Source organism: Pleurodeles waltl, chromosome 3_1, assembly GCF_031143425.1.
Source record: "Pleurodeles waltl isolate 20211129_DDA chromosome 3_1, aPleWal1.hap1.20221129, whole genome shotgun sequence".
Taxonomy (NCBI): domain Eukaryota; kingdom Metazoa; phylum Chordata; class Amphibia; order Caudata; family Salamandridae; genus Pleurodeles; species Pleurodeles waltl.
This window is the reverse complement of record NC_090440.1, coordinates 1584692837-1584708072: the sequence shown is the minus strand read 5'-3', so window position 1 is coordinate 1584708072 and position 15236 is coordinate 1584692837.

Here is a 15236-nt window from a genome sequence, read left to right as displayed (position 1 = left end):
TTATGAGAGCCACACCTGATCTCCTATCTGATAAGAAGAAGCAGGTCTCCTTCTTTTGTCTGCTTGTTTTTTTACTTGGTAGAGTTTTAAATGGTGCTGTACTTGTTTTTGAATTTCCTGTAACTCTTTATGGTGTTTCTGTACCGATGGGACTCTTGTGGATGTTTGGGACCCAGTTTTAGGTAGCATTCTTGGGTGCAGACCAAACAAACAGTAAAATGGGGATACTCCTGTAGCCATATGGACAATGCTGTTATATACAAATTCAACAAGAGGTAAAGCCTTACCCCACTCAGTAGACCATGTGTCAATGTAACATCTCAGGATTTGTTCCAGTGATTGGTTGGCACGTTCCGTCTACCCATCCGTTTGTGGAATATATGCAGAGGACGTCCATACCGACAGAGGAACAGAAGCTACACCAAAACTATGCTATAAATTGGGGAGCCGCGATCGGAAACAATTGTGGTGGGCAACCCATGAAGCCGTACAATGTGTTGGACAAACAAATCAGAGAGCTTGGAAGCCGTAGGGAGGCATTTTAATGGAACAAAATGAGCCATTTTAGTTAGGTAATCTACAACCACCCATATGACAGTGTGTCCATTGGAAACATGGAGATCAAAAATAAAATCCATACTTATGGTATGCCATGGGGCCACCGGAATTGGCATGGGAAGTGACAATCCTGTGGCTGGAGTATGTGGGGTTTTAGCCCGAACAAAGGTAGAACAAGTCTGGATGTAGCTTCTGACATGTTGCACAAGTGTGGGCCACCAAAACCATCTTTGACAGAGATCTAACATCTTTTTCTCACCCGGGTGACCTGCGAGGACAGAATCATGTCCCCAATGTAACACTGTGGGGGTGATTCCGACCCTGGCGGTCATGGACCGCCAGGGCCGGGGTTGGAGGAAGCACCGCCAACAGGCTGGCGGTGCTTCCGTGGGCATTCTGCGTGGGTTTCCCGCTGCCCCAGGGAATCCTCCATGGCGGCGCTGCTTGCAGCACCGCCATGGGGATTCCGACCCCCTTACCGCCATCCTGTTCCTGGTGGTTTTCACCGCCAGGAACAGGATGGCGGTAATGGGTGTCATGGGGCCCCCTAACAGGGCCCCACATTGATTTTCAGTGTCTGCCTAGCAGACACTGAAAATTGCGACGGGTGTAACTGCACCCGTCGCACACCAGCAGCTCCGCCGGCTCCATTCGGAGCCGGCTTCCTCGTTGCTGGTGCTTTCCCACTGGGCGGGCGGCCTTTTGGCGGTCGCCCGCCCGCCCAGCGGGAAAGTCAGAATTACCGCGGCGGTCATTTGACCGCGCAGCGGTATTCTGGCGGGGGAACTTTGGCGGGCGGCCTCTGCCACCCGCCGAAGTTAGAATGACCCCCCCGTATCCTGTAATTCTTTGGTAGGGACGTACAACTGATCAGCATCGTATCGTAAACCCTCTTTTTCATACACATTAGTTGGATAGGGAACCTTGTGTTGGGCTACCCGTATTTTCTCAAGGAACTCTCGGGACGTGCTCACAGCCACAATTTTTCTGGGGATATAATGCTTCTGACCTGTTCTAGCGCAACATCAGAGGAGAAACCCATCCTAGACAACGTGTCTGCCTTTTGTTGAGTAGTACCGGGCCTATAGGTGATTACGAAGTCAAACCCGTTAAAGAATAGAAGCCAGTATAATTGACAAGGTGTCAGGGGCTTGGTCGCTTGTAAAAACTGTAAATTATGATGATCTGTGTAAATAGTTACGGTGTGTCTAGCTCCTAGTAGGTGGTGACGTCATTTCTGGAAGGCAAGCTTAATGGCCAGAAGTTCCCGCTCCGCCACCGTAGCAATTTCTTTGAGAAGTAAGCTACTGGATGGAAATGTCCAGACTCAGGATCTCGCTGGGACAAGACACCACCCACTGCCATTTGGGAAGCGTCTGCTTCCATGAAAAATGGCTGAGCCGGGTCGGGATGATGGAGAATGGGTGCTTCAGTGAATATGTTTTTAAGATGTTGGAAGGCTTTCTCAGCTTCTGCATCCCAGAGGAACTTAACCTCCTTTCGTAAGAGACGAGTTATGGGAGATACCACAGTAGAAAAGTGGGGTATAAATCTCCGATAAAAATTTGCGAAGCCCAAAAACCTTTGACTTCCTTGATGGATCTTGGGGCTACCCAATTCAGGATGGCCTGTACCTTGGACCTATCCATGGAAATTCCATTGGGAGTGATCATATATCCCAGGAATTCCATAGCTTTAGCATGAAAAACAATTTTTTCCAGCTTAGCGAAGAGATGATGCTCACAAAGCCGTTGTAAAACCACTCTTACATGCCCTGTATGTTCCTCAGTGGAAGACGAATAGATCAAAATGTCATCTATGTATACCACTACACAGATTTCCAGAAACTCCTGCAGCGCTTCATTGATAAAAAATTGAAATGCTGCAGGAGCGTTACACAACCCGAAGGGCATCACTGTGTACACAAAGAGTGACTCGGATCAAGTGGTAGGCGCCCCGGAGGTCAAGTTTAGTATAAATGGTCGACTGACGTACCTGATCTAAAACTACCGGATCAACAGAAGTGGATACCGATTTTTTATGGTCACTTTGTTCACTGTGCGATAATCTCTACAGGTGCGCAGCTCACGATTCTTCTTGGGCACGAAGAAAAAAGACGACGATACTGGTGACGTTGAATGATGAATGAAACCCTTAGCCAATAGATCATCCAGGTAGTCTTGCAGGTATCGATTCTCAGGCTCAGAAAGAGCATACACCCTACTACATGGTAGCATTGCCCCTGGAATCAAGTCTATACGACAACTGTATGACCTATGTTGCGGCAGCTGGGTGGCCTTCTGTTCACTAAAGACATCATGGAAGTCTTTATACGGTGCAGGAATGGCCAGTGTGTCGTCCGGCTTGATAGCCGTACTATGTGTGGACCCACAATGCAAGGGTGTCACTAGTAATGGTTTGTCTTGGTAACAGGAGTGCCAGCTATGTTTAGAGTCTAATGTCACTGTCATTGCTTCCCAGTCAATTTTGGGATTGTGTAACTGAAGCCAGGGTATTCCCAAAATGGCTCCAAATACTGGGGTATCTATGAGGTCAAACTGAATTTGTTCTGTATGGTTGTTTGCACAAAGCATGGACAAGGGTTTTGTTTGATAAACGATAAGCCCGGTGGAGAATTCTGACTGGTTCAGGGACGTCTTTTCTGGCAGTCGTAATATTTAGGGTTTTAGCCAAACCCAAGTCTAAAACGTTTCTGGAAGCCCTAGAGTCAAGCAATATGGGAATTACCTTACGGACCTTAGGGGACAACACTAATGTCACAATAAGAGTTAGATGTCAAGGTACTAGACTGGTGGTATTAGCCAGAAGATGTAAGACCATATTGAAAGGAGCGCTTAATAAAATGGTTGCAGAAGTTATCGAGCCAGTTAGTTTACCGCCTGGTCAGGAAGAGAGAATTCAGGCCATGTTACCGCTCCGATGGCTTCCTTTGGAGCAGTAGGCTTGTTAGGACATTACCAAGCAAAATGCCCTTCCTTACCGCAGTATAAACACAGTTTCAATTTTTTCCTACGTGATTTCTCTTCCTTAGATAGTGGGCCCACACACTACCAAATTTGCAGGGGCTCAAGTGTATCATGAGTGGGAATGGTGGACTCCTTTTTCTCAGTTTTGAGCACCACTAAGCGTGTGTCACCCCAGAATTTTTCTCCTTTACGTTCACCCAAGCAGTGATCCAATCGTACCACCAAGTCAATGAACTCGGGACACTCCATAGGAGGTTCCACAATTTGGGATAGAACATCCTTGAGATCGCCCCGAAGGCCACGATAGAAGAGGGAGGTCATCTTCTCCTCAAGCCACTCAGTCTCTGCCACCAACCAATTGAAAGAGGTGATATAGGACAGTAGATCCTTGATTCCCTGGTGCAAATTCAGCAACTCATTGTCACTGGCTTGCACGAAGAGGCGTTTGGCAAACAGTTTCCGCAAGGCTTTCTTGAACCAATTGAAATCATACAGTATAGGGTAATTGCGCTCCACCAGCGGAATAGACCAATTAGCTGCATTGCCTCCCAAATAAGAGATAATAAAAGCTACCTTTGTAGCATCGTTGGGGAATGCTGCTGCCCGACACAAAAACTGTAGCTGGCACTGGTTAAGAAAAATGTTGAACTTGGCACCATCTCCAAAAAAACTTTCTGGAGGAGCTAGGGGCACAGGGGTTGGTGTTGTGACCATTACCTGCATGAGTTGTGTGGTGGAAGTCGTTGGGCCTGAATTGGGTCTAGGAACATGATTAGACAGGTCAAACCGAGGGGCCTGTAGTACTGGAGATCTTTGTTTTATTTTGACTCCTCCCCAGGGGGTGTCTTGTGGTTTATACCTCTGTAGTTTAGTGTGCAACTCCAGGTTCTCTTGCTTTAAGGAAAGAACTTTCTTCTGTAATCCCGCTAGGGCCCTGGGTAAATCTAATAAAGATGGAGAATCCTGATCAGTTGGTAAAGCCTGTGCTAAACCTTTGAAAATACCCATTGAGGAATCCATCATCCAGACAGCTCTGTTTGATGTGGCCTGCTTTATGTCGAGACAGGGCCACTATCCTGAAAAGCAAGATGTCTGCAGGGGCGATGGTATGCCCCGACCTCCTGGAACACCTCTCAGCACTTCCTGGTGGACACAGAAACCCCGGCAGGTGACCAAAAAGGAAAGTGGGAGCAGAAGAGAAAGAGAGAAAACACTGCCACGTCCAGCCAGGCACCCTGTATTTTCGGGGGGGCAGGTTGTTGTTGACAGAGTGATAGTAGAGTTAGTGCACTCAACTTCCTTGAAACTGAATCTCTCTTTCTGATATGGGCACGGGAGCGGTAGAAGAACACCAGGATGCTCCAGCACTTTTCTTGGATAATAATAACTGTTGGCACAATTACTAACACTGCATTACCAAAACCCCAAACTGAGTACCATAACAATAAGTACTGCAACACTAGGGCTGGCTTCACAGAGATTCACTGTTGCACATTACAATTAGAACTGTGGTTGCACTTATCATGAACAAGAAATACACACAAAAGCATTAATAATTTCACGTATAACTTTCCTGCATGCATAGGGTTAAACTAAAAGTAACCAAAACAATCCAAGAAATACAAATGTCCAATCTGGGTATAAACAGCTAGGGTGGCACAGTTTTGTTTGGTTTCACTGTGTGTGTGAAAAACCCTTCAAAAGCAAATTCCTCAAACCTGAAGCACAGGCATGAATGACACAATTTAAATCCAAGAGTTATGCTATTTGAGATAGAAAAGTCACGTAAATTCTCTTTTAACATTGCACTGTCACTTTTTGTAGTAGGTGAGCTCAAGCAGATTTCCTGAAGCATATTTAGGCAGGTAACTACAGTAATAATGTAGAATGTTCAGAAATGCATTTGTCTCTTCAAGATAAGCACTCTGCCAAAATACGAGGTCTGAAATACTCCAGCTATTCTAGGAAAGAGCAGTGCTCAAAGAACAACTTCCTGGAGAATACTTGTCACTTAGCTGCAGTCTTTTCCGGAGTGCTGGAGGAATGCCTGGTGTCAGCTGGTACAGGAACGAAGAAAAGAATTGCCTCAAAAGTCCTGAATACGAGAATGACAGCAGGGGCAGCAAAGCAGGGAGGCATGCTTCACTCTGCTATTTATAGTCAATCAGGAAAGCAGTTGAGTTTCCACATGTGGATGAGTCACCACACCCAATTAGAAGGACATGTCTACACCACACCCAATTAGAAGCACATGTCTACAGCTGCTCACATTAGCAAACAAGCATTGGTAAAACAAGCATTGATAAAACCAATAACAGAGATATGATTTAACCCTAATCCCTGGGGATGCTGACAGATAACGCAGGAGGCACCTTGGGGATTCCTGACAATGGGCAGCCGTCCGAGGCTTCACAGGGAGGCCTGGAGCCTTCCACCTCTACTGACAGCACCACCACGTGCACTGCAACTGACATCCACTGAGCAGCCGTCACCGCCGTGTGCTGTGTGTAGTCGTGACTACATGGGCTGCAGTGCATCCTGGCCCCTACAACACCTGTAGGTGTGACACCCAGGTTAGAGACTGTGACCTTGCACCATCCAGGATGAAGCACACTGGGCACAAGTCCCTCTCCAGAACCAGTAGAGAAGCCATCCACTCCAGAGACTGTGGCTTTGCACTCCCCAGGACCATGAAGTGTGCAAACCACCCACTAGAGAGACTGTGGCCTTGCACTTCCCAGGACCAAGCAGTGGGCAAACCACCCACTAGAGAGACTGTGGCCTTACACTCCCCAGGACATCGGAGAGGGCATGTGGCCCCCTCCAGGAGCAGTGGCATTGTACCATCTTCCATCTGAGGTGCCCACCCATTCCCCGTCCTTCTGAGGTGCCTGTGTGTTTTCGACCTGATACCCCTGCAGTGTTCTCTCCGTATTGAGGCAGGAGTCAAGTGTGGCCTTGGCCTATGTTTTTATGGCCCTGTGGGCCACGGACATTTTGGAGTGGGCATTGTCCCTCCTTTTGTATATATTGTACATACTGTTTATTGATATAAGGATGTATTTATCTTAAATTGTACTTTTACACTAATTTTACTCCATTCCTTTTGTCCTTGTGTTATTCCTGAGGGTTACAGGGTGTATATGTAATGTTGTTGCATCTGTTTGTGTGTATGGTGTTGGGGTTGAGGGTGGGGGTGGGGTGGTGCGTGTTGCGTTTGTGTATTACTCTCTTTTTCCTTCCCCCTCCCTTGTGTGCTAGGTGCAATACTCACCATAGTCGTCTTCGCCGGTGTTCGTGTTCCTGGTGTATGAGGAGGTACACCAGCTTTGGAAAAATGTGCAGTTCCGGCTCCATGGTGTCGTGGTTCTTCCTTGAGTGTCGAGAGGTGAGTCGTTTCCCTTCAGTGTACTGTCTCTGCCGTGCTTTTGATGGCGTTGGTAATCATGCTCTAACTCTTTAGCTTCTTTAGTGTCTGTATTGATATTTAACCAATCAAAATCCCTTGCTGGAACTTTTTCCTTCAGAAAGACAATCACTTAATCGTACTTTGTCATTACAATAGGTGAGAATGCAAGGGTATGCACATCATTTAGAAGGTCTGCACGTGGCCATTGCACAGCTATCTTACATTCAGCCCTTAAATCACTTGGTACCACAGTCCCGAAGAAAGTGTTCAAATCTAGCTACAGAACTATTGACATTTTCATAAACCTGTCAATTTGTGATCCCACTGGGCAGGATTATCTCTCAATTTTGGAAAGTTGTTTTCAAATGTTGCAAGATCACCTCTGCTCCATGGTAGATAAACATTCCATCCACTTTGTATCTCCCGCTTAGGGAAAGTTAGAGCCCCATCTACATCTGGGACCCTGGTGGTGGCTTACCATTTATCTTTGTATTATCTAATTGTTTCTTTTTCTTTCCTTGTTTCTTTGCCCTCTTGCTGTCTAATCTGTCAAAATTGCGCTCTGTTTCTGAATGTACTTCACCAATTCAGCAATGTGCAATCTCATTCCTGAGGATCCCCTAGTCACAATTGCTTCATCATCTTACTGTATCCTAAATTTTTCTGTAACGGAATACTCTTGGTGAGGTCTACCTCATAATTATCTGCAGATTCTGTCAAATTATTGTGTGTGACAGATGCTCGTCTTGTGATTGCCTTATTCTGGTATATCAGCTCATTCTCCTGATACTGATCCAAATGTGAAATATACAAACATCCCCAAATAATCTCTTTCTTGACTAGTAGATGGTCTCTCTGTATTTCTTGTTCCTTTAGTTTTAGTGGTTTCCTCTAACCATGGGGGAAACATATCTTCACAAATTGTCCTGTGTCTCTGTGCAATAAGTGTTGTAAAACCAATTCTTCTCCCCTCTTTCAATGATTGAACATTCTGTAATGGAGTTCAGGCAACAATTTGTGAGTTTTGATATGTAGGGACAAACCCTGTTGTGATTACTTCTCCTACACCTCTGGAACAACAGGATTTGGAGCAATATTAATTGGTGCAAGTGCAACAGGAATAGCTAATGTCTGAGATGACATAACCTGTGACACTGGTGCAGGAACAGTTGCAATAGAATCTGTAATACCTGGAACACTTACTGCACTGGCTGATTCAGGAGGTGCAGCTGTACTCAAGAGTGTTGGAAATGTTCCCCCAATCTGAACTATATTTGGGTCAACAGTGGCTGTAGCAACTGTACTACTAGTGGTTGTAACACTTTCCTAACCTGATGTTAGAGCTGCATATTGTGGTGGATGTGAGGACAACAAAGCATCTAATATCTCATCCCTCCGAATAACTATCAGTATTAGTGTTCCTTGTGGTCTCATCATCTTAATTTCCCTTGTTTCTATTCTTTTTAGGCTTTTCGGTCATTATTGATTGGTACATTCTAGCTCCCACAACTACACATTTCCTCCACTTCTGTTGTTCTTTGTCCCATTTAGCATCAGCATAATTACGCACTACTCTATTTGCTGTATTCCGGTACATTTCCTTCTCTATGGTATGAGCTGCTTTTTCCCATACATTTAATGCTTCATACTGTGTGGGTCTAGGAGGCAGATTCATCTCATACAGTTTTCTCCTAAAATTTTAAATCTTTAAATCAAAAGTACTATATTTTGGAAACCTTAATGCTCCTTCCCCCACACTTTCATCCATTTGTGAAGGCACTTCCTCCCCTCATAAACCACCTTTTCCACCAGCATGCACCAGTCCATATTAGTTTTCCAGTCTTTAGGTTGTGGTGGTGTCTCAGCCCCAACCAGAGCCGAACAATATTGCAGTTCACCACCATCAGTCCTAGGGTGACCCGAGTACGATCCATGCAGCTCAAATCAGACACATCCCCATATATAAAGTAGACACCACTTAAAATCAAGTTCCATATTCGGTCTACACACACCATTAATGCAACTAATCACTGCAGTACAGGGCAGCTTCACAAGATGTGGAGGAAGGAGCCTATCTGGCCACAGCATCTACAACACTGATTGTAAACTACTGTGCCCATTTTAACCAACATGGTGTACAAAACATAGGCCCTGTGCAGGATTTTTATCTGCACTAACCGGAATCTGGAGCGTATAGCCACTTCTCAAGGGGAAGCTTCTGCTTCCTGCCATTTATCATCATCTTATTTTTTGGTAGGTGAGTGAAATCACTCTGCGGGGCATGTAAGTGTCAAGGAGTATATCCTCCAGGGGGGAAGCCTCTGGAAGCACTTCACCCATTGGGAGTGCAGTCAGCAATGCATGTCGGATTTGTAAGTAGCAGTGATATTCAGATGGCGCCAGCTGATATTCTGTTTTTAAGTTTTGGAAAGAGGGAACTCCCTCCTGTTCCCAAAGATCTCCCACTTTAGACAGGCCTATTAAATCCCACTTAGCGAAACCCGGCTGCGCACCACTAGTTCCAGAGATGATAGTGTCCCAGAGAATGGTAGCCTGGGTGATCTTACCAGTCCATCCCATTGCTTTGAGTGTTGTGTGCCACGTTTTCAGTGTCACAGCTGTAGGGCCTTGGAAGACTGTAGGGCTCGCTGATATCCCCCGGGGTGCATGTCTCGTTTATCCATTTGGTAAGCTGGTTCAGTTGGTGGGAGGCACATTCAGTAGTAGACCACTGTTAGTTGGTGGCCCAGTAGTATTTCCGGATGTCTGGAAGGGCGATGCCTCCATCATACCAGGATTGTGTCAATTTTGGGTAGGCAGTGTGGGGCAAAGCCCCCTTCCAAAGCAGCAATCTCACCTCATGTTCTATTTCTGTGAAATAGGAGTCTGGGACCAAGTAAAGGGTACTGTGTAATGCATACAGGAAGTAAGGGAAAGTCGTACTTTTAAAGAGAACTGCTCAGCAGTGAGAGAGGCAATGCCCTCCAATGCTGGACATCCTGTTTAAGACATGTGAGCGGTGGAGCGAGGTTGCGAACATAGAACTGATTGGAATCAGCCGTGACATAGATCGCCAAATATATGAAACCCTGTCAAACCACCCTGGCCTCACAATTCAGAGGTAGCCATGGCACCTCTCATAGAGAATGAATATTAAATATTTGTTCCAAATGATAGTGTAGTCAGAATAGGTACTGAATTGGGTGAGTATGTGCATGTCCCTGTCTAGGTTTAATGTTGGATCAGATATGTACAGCAAAATGTCATCCGCGTAAAGGGAAATTCTATCCTCCCAGTCCTCTGTCCACCTAATTCTGCAAAACAAGGGATCCTGTTGGATTCAAGCATCCAGTGGTTCTAGATTGAGAGCAAATAATAAAGGGGGGAGTGGACAACCCTGACGGGTGCCATGCCGGAGGTGAAATATGTGGAACAGACCTCTGTTAAGTGCAATTTGGGACAATGGTTCAGTACATAGGAGCTTAACCCAGCTCAGAAAGTGCGGGCCAAATCCCAGCTTGTGTAGCACCTCAAAAACACATGGCCATTCCACAGTATCTAAGGCCATCCTAGCGTCTAAAGAGAGCACTAAGGCATCCTCCTGCAGGGACCCAACCTGTCAGGAACCCATGGAGGTGTCATAAATTACAAGCCATGCTTCTTCTTGGCATTAAGCCGGATTGATCGGGGTCGATGAGGGTCATGATTATCTGCAATAGACAAGTAGCCAGAAATTTAGCTAAAATTTTGACCTCCGGATTTAATAATGAGATAGCCCTATATGAAGCACAATCATCCTCTGGTCGGCCGGCCTTATGTGTGACAACTATACTAGCTAATCGTTGATCTTCTGGAAGTACACCCGATTCATGACTTTCCTCATACATTTTAAGCAGATAAGGGGCGATTTTGAGTGTCGTAAGTTTGTAAAGTTCGATGGGGATCCCACTGGGGCCTGTCACGTTCTCAGAGTTTAAATCCTTATTGCCTTAACTATTTCCTCCCCCGACAAGTAAGCCTCAAGGTTTTCTCTGTCATCACTGGACAGTCTGGGGAGTCTTATTTCAGCCAGTAATTCCCGCGGGTCGGCTGCTGTAGCAGTGGTGACTGATGAATACAAGCAGGTGTAATAGTTAGAAAAAACTGTCGCTTGTCTACTTCGCACCCGCTCACCAGTGTCGGTCTGTACCTCTATTACCCAGCAGTTCAAACTTTTGCAGGCTAGGAGTTTTCCGGCTCTGTCTTCAACCTTGTAGAGGTGGTGTAGTGTTGCGTGATGGCTGATCTTAGCGGCATTGAGGGCTATGTCTCCATATTCCCTTTGTTTTAGGCTTAATTATGCTGGGTGTCTCCATCTGACTGGTCAACAAGCTTGTCCTCTAGGGTTTTTATTTTGTGCTACAATGTTGCTAGTCATGCCCTCTTGTCTTTTATATGGTCCTCAATCAGTGAGAGGCCTTGCCCCCCTTTTTATTGTTTTATATGCTTCCTAGAGGGTAGTCCCTGAGTCCACTGATCCCCCTTTTCCCTCTAAGTGGCGCTCTGTGGTTACACTTATATTCTCTTTTATTTGGGGTATCCTGAGCTACCAAGGATTTAGCATTATGCTGCGTCTGGGCGACTGACCCAGGAGACCATAAACTGCCCACACTGGTGAGTGGTCTGAAATTCCTCTGGCTAAGTGACAAGTTTCAGTGAAGTGGGAGGTAAAGTGTGCGAGTCTGAAGACATGATCAATATGGGAGAGACTCCCATGTGCCCCGTAGTGGAACGTAAATTGTTTTGTTAGTGGGCTATGGTAACGCCAGATATCCAACAGTCCCAGGGCTGACAAACAGTCTGCTAGTGTGTGCTGGGAGGTCCCTGTGGGTCTCAGGGGTAGATGACCCATTTGGTCATCTAGTGCTAAATTAAAGTCCCCCCTCCCATCAATAATATGCCTTCCGCTCAGTTCTGGGAATGTACAGTCATGGAGCTGTGGAGAAACATAAACTGACATTATGTTGTCTGGTCTGTCTCCCCACAATCCAGCTATCGTGTAGAACCATTGTGCGTTTGTATTTATCCCAAAGCCCATTAACATTCCAGGAGAGCGTTTTGATAGACATGTCTGTCAGCATTTGGCCATTTGTATCTCTGGATCTGTTGTGGGCTATCTAGATAACCCATCTTGGACAGATTATGGCTACTGGGGGTGAGTGTCTCACTTGGGTGTAGGTGTCAACATCAGGGCAGTGCAAGCTCCACGGGCGACAAAAATGCAAAAACCCAACAGTTTCAAGCTAACAAAATTTATGCATTGTGATGATATGACGTTGTTTAACCTTTTGCATTGCAGAGTTTAACCTTAAAGACTTATGTTCAGCATGCATATAAATACTGTTCACATGCTGCTGTAGGTTTCCAGACTGTGTAAGGGTCTGGTCCCCTTCCATGGCCTTCTAGAAGCTTTCCCTGCAGCATGCCTGGGTGTGGTTTGTGGGCTGGGCCAAGACTCTAAATAAGGGAGCCAGCCCAGCTCCTCGTGCTCACTATTCAGAGGTCCCGGAGCAGAGCAGCAGCAACTTTCTGAGCTCCTGTTCCAGTGGCCTACTTTGATCTCCCAGGCCTCTGCCCCTCATTTACATTGGTGATCCTTAATCAGGGCGGTAAGACGGAGGTTGGGCTGGGCCCCCGACCCCGTTATCGAGGACGCTCGAGTTCTTGGGCCTAATTCTTGCATGATTAACTATTTTAACTCTTGCGCGTGTGAATGTGCGATTGGGCGTTTCGTGGCATTTGCTTGCTGATATTCAAATCGGCAAGACGCGCTATTCATGTTCTTGTGATTTAACCCTTGATATTCATTGTGCGCTACCATTCCTTGACAGTTACATGGTGGCATTCGAATCGGCAAGACGCACAATTCATGTTCTTGTGATTTAACCCTTGATATTCATTGTGCGCTACCATTCCTTGACAGTTACATTGTGGCATTCGAATCGGCAAGACGTGCGATTCATGTTCTTGTGATTTAACCCATGATGTTCATTGTGCGCTACCATTCCTTGGCAGTTACATGGTGGCATTCGAATCGGCAAGACGCGCGATTCATGTTCTTGTGATTTAACCCTTGATGTTCATTGTGCGCTACCATTCCTTGATAGTTTCATGGTGGCATTCGAATCGGCAAGACGCGCGATTCATGTTCTTGTGATTTAACCCTTGATATTCATTGTGGGCTACCATTCCTTGACAGTTACATGGTGGCATTCGAATCGGCAAGACGCGTGATTCATGTTCTTGTGATTTAACCCTTGATATTCATGGTGCGCCACCAATCCTGGGCAGTTACATGGTGCCATTCGAATCGGCAAGACGCGCAATTCTTTCCTCATGCTTAATTCATGTTATTTATTGGGTGCTACCATTCCTTGGCAGTTACATGGTAGCATTCGAATTGGCAAGACACGCAATTCTTTCATCGTGCTTAATTCATGTTATTCATTGTGCGCTTCCATTCTAAAGCATTTACTTGGAAGTTTTTGAGTTGACAAGTCGCGTGATTTATTCCTCGAATCTACGTTGTGTTATTCATTGTGCACAATCATTCTATGGTGTTTACTATCTATGTGAAAATCTGCAAAGTGCACAAATTCATTTTCCGACAATTTGAGAAAACAACAAGGCCAGAGTTCTAGATGTAATGTGGTGTGTTCCTAATATGTTTTCTCAAAAATGATTCATATGATGGTTTAGAAATTATTCAGGTTATTTTCTGATTCTCATGCAAAAGAAAGTACTTGAATTTGAAAGTTTCATTTAACCATTTCTTGATTCCCTCACAGGTATCCAGTCATCTTGAAGCCTAGTCATGTTAAGTCTATGTTTAGGTTGTTCATGTTTTCAGAATGACGATGCTTAGAGTCATTACCTAGTACTGATTTCTTGTGATGTAATTTTTATACTGTGCGTTTTAACTTTTGCTTCCTACAGGTCTCCTTCCCAGCTGTTCCCTTCCTAATCCCCTTTTCCCCACTTGGACTCTCTTAGGCTCTGTGACAAATCTAATAAGAGTATTGGAGCTGTCTTGTGGTGGAAGTGTTGGGAACGTGCACAGACCCCGGGGATCTGGTGACTCTGACAGTAGGTAAGTGATCATTTGCAGTGTGTTGTTGCATTGCTGACAATTTAGGTATAGTGCAAACACAACAATAAGAACCCCTCCCTGCTTTGCTGCATGGCAAACATAGAACTGACCACCCCCGACTCTGTAGAGTGCTTGTGACCCCAACACATTACATCAACAATAGGTGGCTATTACCAACATCCAGCCTGCATCCACCTGTTGATCCTCAAAGAATCGTGAAATATTACTGCGATTGCGTTTTGGTTACTGTCCCCTCTTCATATCTGAGTCATTTACACTGCGTTCGGAGAAGGATTGGGCCTTCCTTGCAGTTGTAGCATAGTGCAGCCTCATGTAGACACAGGGTAGCATCCCGGCAAGGGGTGATGCTCCTCAAGCCTCCATCCACCAGAGCCCTTGTTGTGTCATCTCAGGATCTCGACTTTGGTGAAGTGGAATGCTGTCTTGTCAAAGCTTCCAGTTTCTTTGGTGCTTCAGACTGGTCCACCTCTCACCATTTCCATCCCACTCAGGTCCTTGATCTAGGGCCACCCAATAGCCTCCAGCTATCTAGCCACACCCAAGCATCTTCAGCCCTTTCAAAGGACTAGGTCTTTCCCTCCTTTACGACCCTCAGCTTTGCTAGGAAAGACATTGAGTATTTCATTTCTCGCTCCCTCAAAGCTCTCTTGATTATTATGAAACTAGTTGTACCTTCAACGTAAAATCTGGGAAGAAGGCTATGACTGAGTTTTCAAAGGTGAGTGTTGGAGCAGTGCGCACCATCTGTTAAATGACATCTCGGTCACAGTAGTTGAAAATTCGAGCTATAATGGGTGGAGGGGCCCTTCCGGCCATTGGCTGAAGTTTTTTAAGGATGAATAGGTCGACCATTGGACCCTCAAATCTCTCCGGGACCCCTATAATCCGCAAGATATTGTGTCTGGATCGGCCCTCAAAGTCTTCCATCTAGTCCTCGAGCACCCATGTGGCTGCCCTCAATTCAGGGTTGCGTTTTCAGTCTGGAGGGTGGTGACAGTACCCTTAACATCTGTCTATTGGTCTCCCATGTTGCAGAGATCACGTTTGATCAATGTGACTTCAGTGGATACAGAGTCGATTTTGCTTTCTACAGATGTGCGCACTCCTGTGAACGCTGTCATAATGTCTAGAA